Below are 14,482 nucleotides of genomic sequence, written 5' to 3' on the forward strand. Positions count from 1 at the left end.
CGCGTCAGGCTCTGGGCTGATGGCTCAGAGCCTGGAGCCTGTTTTCGATTCTGTGTCTCCCTCTCTCTCTGCCCCTCCCCCATTCATGCTCTGTCTCTCTCTGTCCCAAAAATAAATAAACGTTGAAAAAAAATTAAAAAAAAATATGCCCATACTACCTAAAGCCCATCTATAGATTCTATGTAATCTCAAGGTTGCCAAGAGCTGAGAGGTGGGGAGAAGTAGGGAGCGATTGGTAAAATAGTACAAACTTTCAGTTATAAGATGAACAAATTTTGAGGATCTAATGTATAATCTGACTATAGTTGATAATACTGTATTGTATCATTGAAGTTTGCTAAGAGAGTGTTCTTAGCGTTCTCTTTTAACACAAAAGGGCAACTAGGTCAGATGACTGATGTATTAATTAACTTGAATGAGGGAATTCTTTCACATCGTATACGTATACCAAATCATCAGGTTGTACACTTTAAATACACTACAATTTGGGGTGCCTGGGTGGCTCATTTGGTTGTGTCCTACTCTTGATCTCAGCTCAGGTCTGAATCTCAGGGCCCAGACTGGGCTCCACAATGGGCATGAAGTATATTTAAGAAAAAAAAAAAAACCCTACAATTCTACAGCTTTACAATTTAAAACTGGGAAAAAGAAGAAATTAAAGAACATCTAAATAAATGAAAAGACATCCCATGTTCATGGACTCAAAGTACTCCCCAAATTGATGGCAGTACTCCCCAAATTGAACTACAGAATCAATCAATCCCCAACTGCTTTTTGTAGAAATGAATACATGGATTCTAAAATTCATATGGAAGGGCAAGGAACCCTGGATAGCCAATCTTGAAAGAGAACAAAGTTTGAGGGCTCACACTTACTAATTTCAATACTTTCTACAAAGTGACAATAATCAAAATAGTATGGTACTGGCATAAGCACAGATATATAAAACAAGGGAACAGAGTTGAGAGTCTAGCAATAAACCCATTCATCTATGTTCAACTGATTTGCAGCAAGGGTCTCACGTTCATTCAAGAGGAAATAACAGTCTTTTGAACATACAGTGCTTAAGCAACCAACATACAAAACAATAAAGTTCAACTCTTACCTTGTACCACATACAAACACTAATTCAAATGGATTAAACAGCCAAATGTAAGAGTTAAACAATAAACTCCAAAAAAAAAAAATTGGAGTAAATCTTCACAATCTGGATTTAGCAATGCAATCTTAGGATACCAGATAAAGGTACAGATAAATTCGGTTTCATCAGAATAAAACTATTGAGTACTGAAGGGTACTAAAAGACAACTCATGAATGGAATGAAAATATTTTCAAATTATGTATGTGATAAGGGTTTCATATACTGAATATTTATAAAGCACTCTTACAACTCAACAACAAAATGACGAACCAATTAAATAATGAGCAAAAGGATCTAAATAGGCATTTCTCCAAAGAAATTACACAAATGGCCAAGAAGGGCATAAAAAGATGCTCAACATCACGAGTCATTATGGAAATGCAAATCGGGATTACCATGAGATACCACTAGAATGGCTATTTAAAACACACACACACACACACACACACACACACACACACACACACATACACACACACACTTTTAACAGAAAAAAAAAAGTGTTGGCAAGAACTTGAAAACCTGGAACCCTCACACACTGCTGGTGAGCATGTGAAATGGTACAGCTGCTGTGAAAAAGTCTGGCAGTTCCTCAAAAAGTTAAACATACAGGGGTGTCTGGATGGCTCTATTGGTGGAGCATACGACTCGATCTTGGGAGTCAGGAATTCAAGCCCCACCTTAGACGTAGAGATTACTTAAATACACCAAAAAAAAATTTTTTTTTGAAGCTAAATATATAATTACCATATGAGCCTGCAATTCCACTTCTAGGTATATACCCAACAGACTACAAAACATGTCCATGCAAAAATATGTACACTAATGTTCATAGTAGCATTATTGGTAATAGTCAAAAAGTAGAAACCCAAAAGTTCATCAGCTAATGAACAGACAAACAAAATGTGGTATATCCAAAAACTGACTGAGGTACTGATAAACACCCAAGAACCTTGAAAACGGTTTTTTTGAGCGGAAGATGGCAGTGTAGGAGGATGCTGGGCTCACCTCGTCCTGCTGATCGCTTAGATTCCACCCACATCTGCCTAAATAACCCAGAGAAACGCTGGAAGACTGGCAGAACAGAGTCTCTGGAGCCAAGTATAGACGAGACGCCCACGGAAGAAGGTAGGAAGGGCAGAGAGGTGGTGCGCCCTACACAGACTGGCGGAGGGAGCCGGGGGTTGGGGGGCAGCCCGCCCTGCAAGGCAGAGCCCCTGAAGTCTGGCTTGCAAAAGCAGAGGGGCTGGACTCCGTGAGTTCTGAAAGCCAGTGGGACTTAACATCTGGAATTTTAAAAGTCAACAGCTCTGCTCTCAAAGAGTGGGGAGAGCAAGAGGGCACAAGGAGGGAGAGTTGTTGAGCCCTGGAAGGCAGAGTTCAGCTTGGCAGGGAACAAAGGCACTGGCCAGTGCCAGATCCTTTTCCCATCCCCCAGCTGAAACCCCAAAGACAACCTATTCCGGTCACCAAACTTGCTTGCACCACACAAACTCTGTGCTTCTGTGGATACATCTCTCTGACAGGTCTGCCTCCCTCCCAGTGCTGCAGGGCCCCTCCCACAGGGGGCCACCAACGGCAAAGCAAGCTCAGCCTGCACCTCCCGCCCCTGTGCACCTTGTGGATCCACCATGACTAACACACCAGATCCCATCAGTGTAGCACAACAAGCCTGGCAGTGTGCAAGTAGCCCAGACAGGGGCCATAACACTCCACAGTGAGTCCTGTCACTGGGAGAGGGGAAGATAAGGTACACACCAGTCTGACTATGGCCCCAGTGGTGGGCTGGGGACAGACATCGGGTCTGGCTGCAGCCCCACCCACCAACACAAGTTACTCCAGACAGCACAGGGGAAGTGCCCTGAAGTTTGGAGCCACTGCAGAGACTACCCAAAATGACAAAATGGAAGAACTCTCCTCAAAATAAACTCAAGGAAGTAGCGACAGCTAACGAATTGATCAAAAACAATTTATGCAATATAATGGAACAAGAATTTAGAATAATAGTCATAAAATTAAGTGCTGGACTTGAAAAAAGCATAGAGGACAGCAGAGAATCTATTGCTACAGAGATCAAGGGACTAAGCAATAGTCATGAGGAGCTAAACAATGCTATAAATGAAGTGCAAAATAAAATGGAGTTGACCACAGCTAGGATTGAAGAGGTGGAGGAGAGAATAGGTGAATTAGAAGATAAAATTATGGAAAAAGAGGCAGCTGAGAAAAAGAGATAAAAAATTCCAGGAGTATGAGGGGAAAATTAGAGAACTAAGTGATACAATCAAACGCTACAATATCAGTATAATAGGAATTCCAGAAGAGGAAGAGCGAGAGAAAGGGGCTGAAGGTGTACTTGAACAAATCATAGCTGAGAACTTCCCTAATCTGGGGAAAGAAAAAGGCATTGAAATCCAAGAGGCACAGAGAACCCCCTTCAGACGTAACTTGAATCGATCTTCTGCACGACATATCATAGTGAAACTGGCAAAATACAAGGATAAAGAGAAAATTCTGAAAGCAGCTAGGGATAAACAGGCCCTAATTTACAAACGGAGACCCATAAGACTAGTGGCAGACCTATCTACTAAAACTTGGCAGGCCAGAAAGGAATGGCAGGAAATATTCAATGTGACCAACAGAAAAAATATGCAGCCAAGAATCCTTTATCCAGCAAGTCTGTCATTCAGAATAGAAGGAAAGATAAAGGTCTTCCCAAACAAACAAAAACTGAAGGAATTCATCACCACTAAACCAGCCCTACAAGAGATCCTAAGGGGGATTCTGTGAGTGACATGTTGCAAGGACCACAAAGTACCAGAGATCTCACTACAAGCATGAAACCTACAGACATCACAATGACTTTAAACCCGTATCTTTCAATAATAACACTGAATGTAAATGGACTAAATGCTCCAACCAAAAGACATAGGGTATCACAATGGATAAAAAAAACAAGACCCATCTATTTTCTGTCTACAAGAGACTCATTTTAGACCTGAGGACACCTTCAGATTGAAAGTGAGGGGATGGAGAATTATCTATCAAGCTACTAGAAGTCAAAAGAAAGCTGGAGTATACATACTTATATCAGACAAACTAGACTTTACATTAAAGGCTGTAACAAGAGGTGAAGAAGGGCATTATATAATAATTACAGAGTCTATCCATCAGGAAGAGCTAACAATTATAAATGTCTATGCGCCGAATACGGGAGCCCCCAAATATATAAAACAATTCATCACAAACATAAGCAACCTTATTGATAAGAATGTGGTATTTGCAGAGAACTTTAATACTCCACTTATGGCAAGGGATAGATCATCTAGACACAGGATCAATAAAGAAACAAGGCCCTGCATCTTTTGGGATGAGCACTGGGTGTTGTATGGAAACCAATTTGACAATAAATTTCATATATTAAAAAAAAAAAAAAGAAACAAGTTCCCTGAATGATACATTGGATCAGATAGATTTCACAGATATATTTAAACTCTGCATCCCAAAGCAACAAAATATACTTTCTTCTCGAGTGCACATGAAACACTCTCCAAGATAGATCACATACTGAGTCACAAAACAGCCCTTCATAAGTATGAAAGAATTGACATCATACCATGCACACTTTCAGACCACAATGCTATGAAGCTTGAAATCAACCACAGGAAAAAGTCTGGAAAACCTCCAAAACCATGGAGGTTAAAGAACACCCTACTAAAGAATGAGTGGGTCAACCAGGCAATTAGAGAAGAAATTTAAAACTATATGGAAACAAATGAAAATAAAAACACAACAATCCAAATGCTTTGGGATGCAGCAAAGGCAGTCCTGAGAGGAAAATACATTGCAATCCAGGCCTATCTCAAGAAACAAGAAAAAACCCAAATACAAAATCTAAAGCACACCTAAAGGAAATAGAAGCAGAACAGCAAAGACAGGCCAAACCCAGCTGAAGAAGAGAAATAATAAAGATCAGAGCAGAAATAGACAATATAGAATCTAAAACAACTGTAGAGCAGATCAATGAAACCAAGAGTTGTTTTTTTGAAAAAATAAACACAACTGACAAACCTCTAGCCAGGCTTGTCAAAAAGAAAACAGAGATGACCCAAATAGATAAAATCATGAATGAAAATGGAATTAGTACAACCAATCCCTCAGAGATACAAGCAATTATCAGGGAATACTATGAAAAATTACATGCCAACAAACTGGACAACCTGGAAGAAATGGACAAATTCCTAAGCACCCATATACTTCCAAAACTCAAACAGGAAGAAATAGAAAACTTGAACAGACCCACAACCAGTGAAGAAATTGAATCAGTTATCAAAAATCTCCCAACAAATAAGAGTCCAGGACCAGATGGCTTCCCTGGGGAATTCTACCAGACATTTAAAGGAGAGATAATACCTATCCTTCTCAAGCTGTTCCAAAAAATAGAAAGGGAAGGAAAACTTCCAGACTCATTCCATGAGGTCAACATTACTTTGATTCCTAAACCAGACAGAGACCCAGCAAAAAAACAGAACTACAGGCCAATATCCCTGATGATTATGGATGCACAAATTCTCAATAAGATACTTGCAAATCAAATTCAACAGCATATAAAAAGAATTATTCACCATTATATCACCACCCATGATCAAGTGGGATTCATTCTTGGGCTGCAGGGCTGGTTCAACATTCGCAAATCAATCAGTGTGATACATCACATCAATAAAAGAAAAGATAAGAACCATATGATCCTGTCAATCAATGCAGAAAAAGCATTTGACAAAATTCAGCATCATTTCTTAATAAAAACCCTCGAGAAAGTGGGGATAGAAGGAACATACTTAACATCATAAAAGCCATTTAGGAAAAGCCCACAGCTAATATCATCCTCAATGGGGAAAAACTGAGAGCTTTTTCCCTGAGATCAGGAACACGACAGGGATGTCCACTCTCACTGCTGTTGTTTGACATAGGGTTGGAAGTGCTAGCATCAGCAATCAGACAACAAAAGGAAATCAAAGGCATCAAAATTGGCAAAGATGAAGTCAAGCTTTTACTTTTTGCAGATGACATGATACTATACATGGAAAATCTGATAGACTCCACCAAAAGTCTGCTAGAACTGATACATGAATTCAGCAAAGTCGCAGGATACAAAATCAATGTACAGAAATCAGTTGCATTCTTATACACTAATAATGAAGCAACAGAAAGAGAAATAAAGAAACTGATCCCATTCACAATTGCACCAAGAAACATGCAATACCTAGGAAAAAAACCTAACCAAAGATGTAAAAGATCTGTACGCTGAAAACTATAGAAAGCTTATGAAGGAAACTGAAGAAGATACAAAGAAATGGAAAAACATTCCATGCTCATGGATTGGAAGAATAAATACTGTGAAAATGTCATTACTACCCAAAGCTATCTACACATTCAATACAATCCCAATAAAAATTGCACCAGCATTCTTCTCGAAGCTAGAATAAGCAATCCTAAAATTTGTATGGAACCACAAAAGACCCTGAATAGCCAAAGTAATATTGAATAAGAAGACCAAAGCAGGAGGCATCACAATCCCAGACTTTAGCCTCTACTACAAAGCTGTAATCATCAAGACAGCATGGTATTGGCACAAAAACAGACACATAGACCAATGGAATAGAATAGAGACTCCAGAATTGGACCCACAAAAGTTTGGCCAACTAATCTTTGACAAGACAGGAAAGAATATCCAATGGAAAAAAGACAGTATCTTTAATAAATGGTGCTGGGAGAACTGGACAGCAACATGCAGAAGATTGAAACTAGACCACTTTCTTACACCATTCACAAAAATAAACTCAAAATGGATGAAGGACCTGAATGTGAGACAGGAAACCATCAAAACACTAGAGGAGAAAGCAGGAAAAGACCTCTCTGACCTCAGCCGCAGCAATTTCTTACTTGACACAAATCCAAAGGCAAGGGAATTAAAAGCAAAAATGAACTATTGGGACCTCATCAAGATAAAAATCTTCTGCACTGCAAAGGAAACAACCAACAAAACTAAAAGGCAACCAACGGAATGGGAAAAGATATTTGTAAATGACATTGGACAAAGGGCTAGTATCCAAAATCTATAAAGAACTCACCAAACTCCACACCCAAAAAACAAATAATCCAGTGAATGGGCAGAAAACATGAATAGACACTTCTCTAAAGAAGACATCCAGATGGCCAACAGGCACATGAAAAGATGCTCAATGTCGCTCCTCATCAGGGAAACACAAATCAAAACCATACTCAGATACCACATCACCCCAGTCAGAGTGGCTAAAATGAACAAATCCGGAGACTATAGATGCTGGTGAGCATGTGGAGAAATGGGAACCCTCCTGCACTGTTGTTGGGAATGCAAACTGGTGCAGCCGCTCTGGAAAACAGTGTGGAGGTTCCTCAAAACATTAAAAATAGATCTACCCTGTGACCCAGCAATAGCACTGCTAGGAATTTACCCAAGGGATACAGGAGTGCTGATGCATAGGGGCACTTGTACCCCAATGTTTATAGCAGCACTTTCAACAATAGTCAAATGGTGGAAAGAGCCTAAATGTCCATCAACTGATGAATGAATAAAGAAATTGTGGTTTACATACACAATGGAATACTATGTGACAATGAGATAGAATGAAATATGGCCTTTTGTAGCAATGTGTATTAAACTGGAGAGTGGTATCCTAAGTGAAATAAGTCATACAGAAAAAGACAGATACCATATGTTTTCACTCTTATGTGGATCCTGAGAAACTTAACAGAAGACCATGGGGGAGGAGAAGGGGGGAAAAAAAAGTTAGGGAGGGAGCCAAACCATAAGAGACTCTTAAAAACTGAGAATAAACTGAGGGTTGATGGGGGGTGGGAAGGAAGGGAAATTGGATGATGGGCATTGAGGAGGGCACCTGTTTGGATGAGCACTGGGTGTTGTATGGAAACCAATTTGACAATAAATTTCATATTAAAAAAAAAAAAAGAACCTTGAAAACATTATCCTCAGTAAAAGAAGCCAAACATAAAAGCCCACACATTACATGACTCTATTCATGTGACATGCCCAGAATTGGCTAATCCATAGAGATAGAAAGGTTAGTGGTTGCCAGGGACTGTAGATAAGAGGGAATAGCAAGTGACAGCTCAGTGAGTATAGAGTTTAAGAATGATAAATAATGTTCTTAAAAAAACAAAAACAAACAAAAATATTCTGGAATTAGGTAGTGGTAATGGCGGCACAACACTGTGAATATAATAAAAGCCACAGAGGTCTAATACTTTAAAATGGTAGAAATGGGGGGCACCTGGGTGACTCAGCAGGTTAGGCCTCCAACTCTTGATTTTGGCTCAAGTCATGACCTCAGAGTTCATGGGATCAGCCTAGGTGCTGAAAGTGGGGAGCTTGCTTGGGATTCTCTCTCTCTCCTTCTCTCTGCCCCTCCCCCCACTCTTGGGCATCTCAAAATAAACAAACTTAAAAAAAAAACCAGAAAGAAAAACCTTATGAGATAGGTAAGATCATATTCCTACATTATAGCTTAGATTCACAAAGGTCAACTCACTTCCCTAACTCAAATTAAAACCAAAGCTGGGGCACTTCCCCAAACCTTCCTTCTAATCATTAAGCTACAACCAAAATACAAAATAAAATAAAAACAGTTAAATTCAAACCTACGTCTCCAATGGGTTTTTGAGTTTGTATTCGTTTTGGGGAGTGCAGATACAGGTTTTCCAGGAGGAGCGCCACCAAGGGGGTGGAACTCCGGAAGAGTCCGGGAGCACCCTCCGCCACAGCCCGGGAACTTGGGGAGAATGACCCCAAGCGGGGAAGACCGGACGGGAGGATCCCAAGGCAGAGAACTGGGACACTCACCACACAGGCATCCAAAGCGCCACACCTGCCCATCTGCCGCCACCTCCCACGCTCAGGTGCACGCGCGAGTTCCGCCTGCGACACGCTGTAGGAACGCCCTACCCAACCGCCCCGCCGCGGGTTTACCGCCCCCGGATGGCTCTGACCTCTCCAAGGCGCGCTACCCGGCGGGCGGGAGGACCCAGAGCGCGCCGCTGGGGCCCCATCACCGCCCACCCGCCAAGCGCCCTCCGGTGGCGGTTCTCCCGCCTGCCCCTCCCCACCGCCCACCTGGCGCCTACAAGCCCAGCCCAACTTCCGACTTCCAGGGTGTGCCTCTGCTTCCTTCTCCTGGCACCTCCCCAACTAGAAAAGGAGGAGGGAAGTGAGATGCTCACCTTGGCTGCAACGTTTAAGGGGAAGCCAGCTGAGTAATCAAGATCAATATTTTTGATTAATTTTTAGTTTTCAAAATAAAAAAAATCAAATATAAAAGTGCCGTGAGGTGCGAGGGTAATCCTGACCCTGTTTTTATTTAAAACTTTGGTATTTTGTTCATGGTGGATTTTTTTCTTCTTGGTGTTTTAATTTTTTTCAATATTGCACTTAAAACAATTTTTTAAAAATCTTTTAAAAGTAGTGTGTATTTTGAGTTCTGAATATGTCTCTTAAATTTGGCGCTTGAAGTGAGTACCTTAGCCACTGTGTTTGCCTCATCCTAGTGACAGCTCTGCCCTGCCATCACCTTCAGCATGGTAGTGGCAGAAAATCTAGAGAAGTACAAGTGGCCACCTCCTGGGGTGGGGGAGGCGGAAGCTAGCAGAGAACTTCCCAAATTCCAGAAGCAGGTTTGCCTTGCCCCTGGACAAAGCCTCAGGGGAGGACAGGGAATGGGCAGTGACACCAGTGACGTCTTTACCAGTGCCTGCATTGCTACGTTTATTAATATTCTTTCTATTAAGTCATTACTACTAAGAGGACTTTCATTATTTTAATAATAATAAAATAAAAACATCAATAGCACTTAATAATACTAACATAATACAGTCAAACCTCGGATTGTAAGTAACTTCCTCAAGTGTTCAGCAAGAGGAGCACACATTTCTAATAAATTTTAACTGTACCTGATGCGGAATGTCACGTGATCATAACTGAGCCAATGGTTCTTCTCCCCCTTCCCCCATCTCTGCCACATTGTGGGTGATTGTCTCCCATGCCCGGATGCCCGGTCTCAGGCTGTGGTGTTTGACAGAAATTGGTGATTTTTCAGAACATTGGAAGGTGCCCACAACTGACACTAGTGTATCTTTTGTCCCTTCAAAGCACCTATGGATGGTCCTTTGCCTTTCCACACAAAAGTAAGCTTAGGAATGCTTTGCTTCATTCTAGGTCAGGCTGCCTGCAGACACAGACCCTTTCTTCCGCTGTCTTATTACCAGTTACATTAAATACAGTCTATGACAAGAATTTATTAATACTGTACTGTAGTCAACATCCATTAGCAATAGTGAAACTCATCCTACACAAAAACCCTCCTCTCTCTTGTCTCCCTCACACCAGTCACGAAGGTTTTTAAAGGTAAGTTCAGGTTAATTTGTTTATTTTTCTTTATATTTTGTATTTTCTTTATTATCTTGTATTATATTACAGTATTGTGATCATCTTATATGAATATTTTGGGGCTGTGGAATGAATCCTCTGAGTTTTCATTATTTCTTCTGGGGGAAACTTGCTTTGATACATAAGTGCTTTGTATTACAAGCATGTTTCTGGAATGACTTGTGATCACAAACAAAGGTTTTACTGTACTTATTAAGAATACTCATGAAACACCAACCTGCTAAACACAACAAAATGATTTCATTTATGCCTCTGGGAGACACAAATTCTGGGAGGTTGGTTCTAATATTATCTGATTTTACAATTGAGGAAACAGCATCAAGGTAGTAAAGTCTCTTGTACATCCAGTATGTACAAGTAGTAAAAACCAGGATCCAAATCCAAACTAGCTGATCTCAGAGCCTTTTCTTGGGAATCATTAATGGAGAAGCTCCTAATCCTCTACCTGAGAATGATTTGGTGGTGATTTCATCAAAAAAGGCATTAGAACACCAGTAAAAGCCTTAGAGACAAATTGGGATATTAGGACTCTGTTAACAATGCATCACATTGATGAGTTAAACTAACATTTATGTAGTTGACCCATAAGCATTAGGTTTTTGAAGTACACAGGTCCACTTCAGATTTTTTTTTTTTGTAAATACAGTCCAGCACTGTAAATGTATTTTCTCTTCCTTATGATTTTCTTTTTTTTTTCAACGTTTATTTATTTTTGCGACAGAGAGAGACAGAGCATGAATGGGGGAGGGGCAGAGAGAGAGGGAGACACAGAATCGGAAACAGGCTCCAGGCTCTGAGCCATCAGCCCAGAGCCCGACGCGGGGCTCGAACTCACGGACCGCGAGATCGTGACCTGGCTGAAGTCGGACGCTTAACCGACTGCGCCACCCAGGCGCCCCCCTTATGATTTTCTTAATATCATTTTCTTTTCTCCAGCTTACTTTATTGTAAGAATACAGTATATGGTACAACATACAAATTATATGTTAATTGGTATGCTTATGTTATGCTTATGTTATCAGTAAGGCTCTTCTGGTCAATAGTAGTTAAGTTTTGGAGAGGAAAAAGTTATATGTGGATTTTTGACTGTGTGTGAGGGGGTGTGTTGGTGCCCCTAACCCCTATGTTGTTCAAGGGTAGATTGTAATCATTTTCATAAATCCCTAAATATATATGAAACTCTTAACAACCATTCTGGATGGAAGCTCTTTGTAAACTAGGCATAAAAGGGTGTTTATTTCTATGTCACCCAAAAGCATGCCATATCCCTCACTGTCTCAGCCAACTTCAGTGACACCCTCCCCCCCCCCCCCCCCCCCCCGGGAACATTTGGGGCAGGGAAGTGTTTACTGAACAACTGGATGGCCTTTCAGTCCACACCTGCAAAACCAGCTTCTAATCTAGATTCTAGATCATGTTCTACAAGTGGACATCAGACTTGTGGAAGTCAGTTGGAATTCAGGACCAACCAGCCTCCCTAAAACCACTATTCCTACCCAGTCTGGGTGGGAGGAAGAAGGCTGCCCTACCCTTCTATGAGGACTTCTTCCAAAGGTGGTCACAGGCTCCTAAGTTCAAACAAGAACTTCCTGTCTGACAAGTCAAATTTTACTAGGGACCTGGGTGATGTTACCCAAACTCATAAAAGGAAGATGACCTTGAGTAATTCACAGACCCTGTCTTTTAAATAGTTACACAGTTATTTTGATGCAAATTAAAAATGATTAAAAAAGAACATTAATCTCCAATCATATGCTAATTTAGCTTCTACTGAAGCTAAAGAAGGTACTATAATTTTTAACAAAATATATTAAGTAAACAACAAAAGAGATGTCAGAAGGTATTAGAGCCTCCACAGAACCTGCCAGTTGGACTCCTGGCATATGTGATCACCTAAGAATCCGCTTCTACCTGCCAGGTTATATAACTCCTGACCACAGTCAGAGGTATTGCATAACTTCCATTATGAAAAAGTTCTGCAACCTTGGAACCAGTTAGTACCCTGTGTCACTGGCCCCAACAGAATTAATTCAACCAAGATCAATTTTCCCAGTGGTACTTGACTGAAGACCTGAATGATGATACACAAAGCTTTATAAGGAAGATGATTTGAGGCGATTTACAGACTAGTCTTATTCCTACAGGATTTTCTAGAAATGAATACAGGAGCTTTGTATTTTAACCAAGGCTCAGTTATTTAATTAACAATGGAAGGGGAAAAAATCTGCCTCTCCTATTTCATATCTCTTTTAGTTAGTATTTGGTTTTGCTTTTTTTATCCTCAAGAATAACAGAACAACTCCTTATTTTCTTTATACCTCTACATTTTTTAAACTCAATAAATATTACAGAATAATAACAACACAATTTATGGCCCATAAATATTTCTGTATTCCCAGCAGCCCTGGGCATCCATTTCTAATAGTAAACTGAACAAACAAAATTGTGTAATTGAAATCAGCTTTCCCCAACCACCACAGTATCTTCTCGTTTTTTGATGATAGAAGAGGTTCATTTATTATGTGGCTACTCTGTGCTAAATACATAATATACAATTTATTTCATTGATAAATATATTGACATTTCCCCATATACTACCTTTTATTATGATATGACTATTCCCTAAGAAATGCCCTGCACAGCTCACAACCCAAATATCAGGGAAGTAACAACAGAAGCACTCGAGCCCCCTGACCTGTCTCCCAGACTGCACATTTGCTCATCTGTTTCATCCTATACATTGGCACAAGAATCATCTTTTTAAATGGTCAGTTATGGGGCGCCTGGGTGGCACAGTCAGTTAAGCGTCCGACTTCAGCTCAGGTCACGATCTCGCGGTCCGTGAGTTAGAGCCCCGCGTCAGGCTCTGGGCTGATGGCTCAGAGCCTGGAGCCTGTTTCCGATTCTGTGTCTCCCCCTCTCTCTGCCCCTCCCCCATTCATGCTCTGTCTCTCTCTGTCCCAAAAATAAATAAACGTTAAAAAAAATTTTTTTTTAATGGTCAGTTATTTGGAGCATATTATTTCTTTCCAAAGAATCGCACTTCTTAGCCTCCTGAGTCCAAGAGGCATTTCCAGTTTTATCTTCTGGTGCTCCTGGACATCAGCCCCCAGCCCCTCCACACTCACACTCCTGTTCCAACCCAACTCTGTCTGGCAGAACACTATTATTCCCAAGGACTAGACAATATTTTTTCCAGCCATGGACTTCACCTGGCCTGAAATGCCCTCTTCCTCTCTTTCTGCCTGTGTAGCTTAATTGTAAGGATTGGAGTTCTGGAGGGGCGCCTGGGTGGCTCAGTCAGTTAAGCTCTCAGGTCATGATCTCGCAGTTCGTGGGTTTGAGCCCCATATCAGGCTGTGCTGACAGCTCAGAGCCTGGAGTCTGCTTCAGATTTGGTATCCTGCTCTCTCTGCCCCTCCCCTGCTCACCCTCTGTGTGTGTGTCTCTCTCTCAAAAAATAAATAAACATTAAAAAAAGAAAAAGAAAAAAAAAAAAAAAGGATTAGAGTCCCGGAGACAGACTTCAAAGGCAGATCCCAACTCCTCTGCTGATGTGCTGAGTGACTGTGGACAAAGCCCTTCATCCCTCAGAGCCTCAACTGGAGAGCCGGGCTAAAAACACCTACCTACCATAGAGGTTGTATAATTCAATGAGGTGATGCACCTAAAATGCATGGTGCATTACCTGGTACATAGTAAAGTTAACACTGTTGTTGTTTTACCATTATTAACTTTATTTTTTGGCTTGATTTATCCCCCCCCCTCATAAAACCTTTATCTAAACAGTCGACATCAAAATAATCTCTTTTCTTTGCATTATCAAAAACGTTTATTTTTCCTA

The sequence above is a fragment of the Herpailurus yagouaroundi genome, unplaced genomic scaffold, assembly GCF_014898765.1.
Source record: "Herpailurus yagouaroundi ecotype Mexico unplaced genomic scaffold, PumYag 222, whole genome shotgun sequence".
Classification (NCBI taxonomy): Eukaryota; Metazoa; Chordata; class Mammalia; order Carnivora; family Felidae; genus Herpailurus; species Herpailurus yagouaroundi.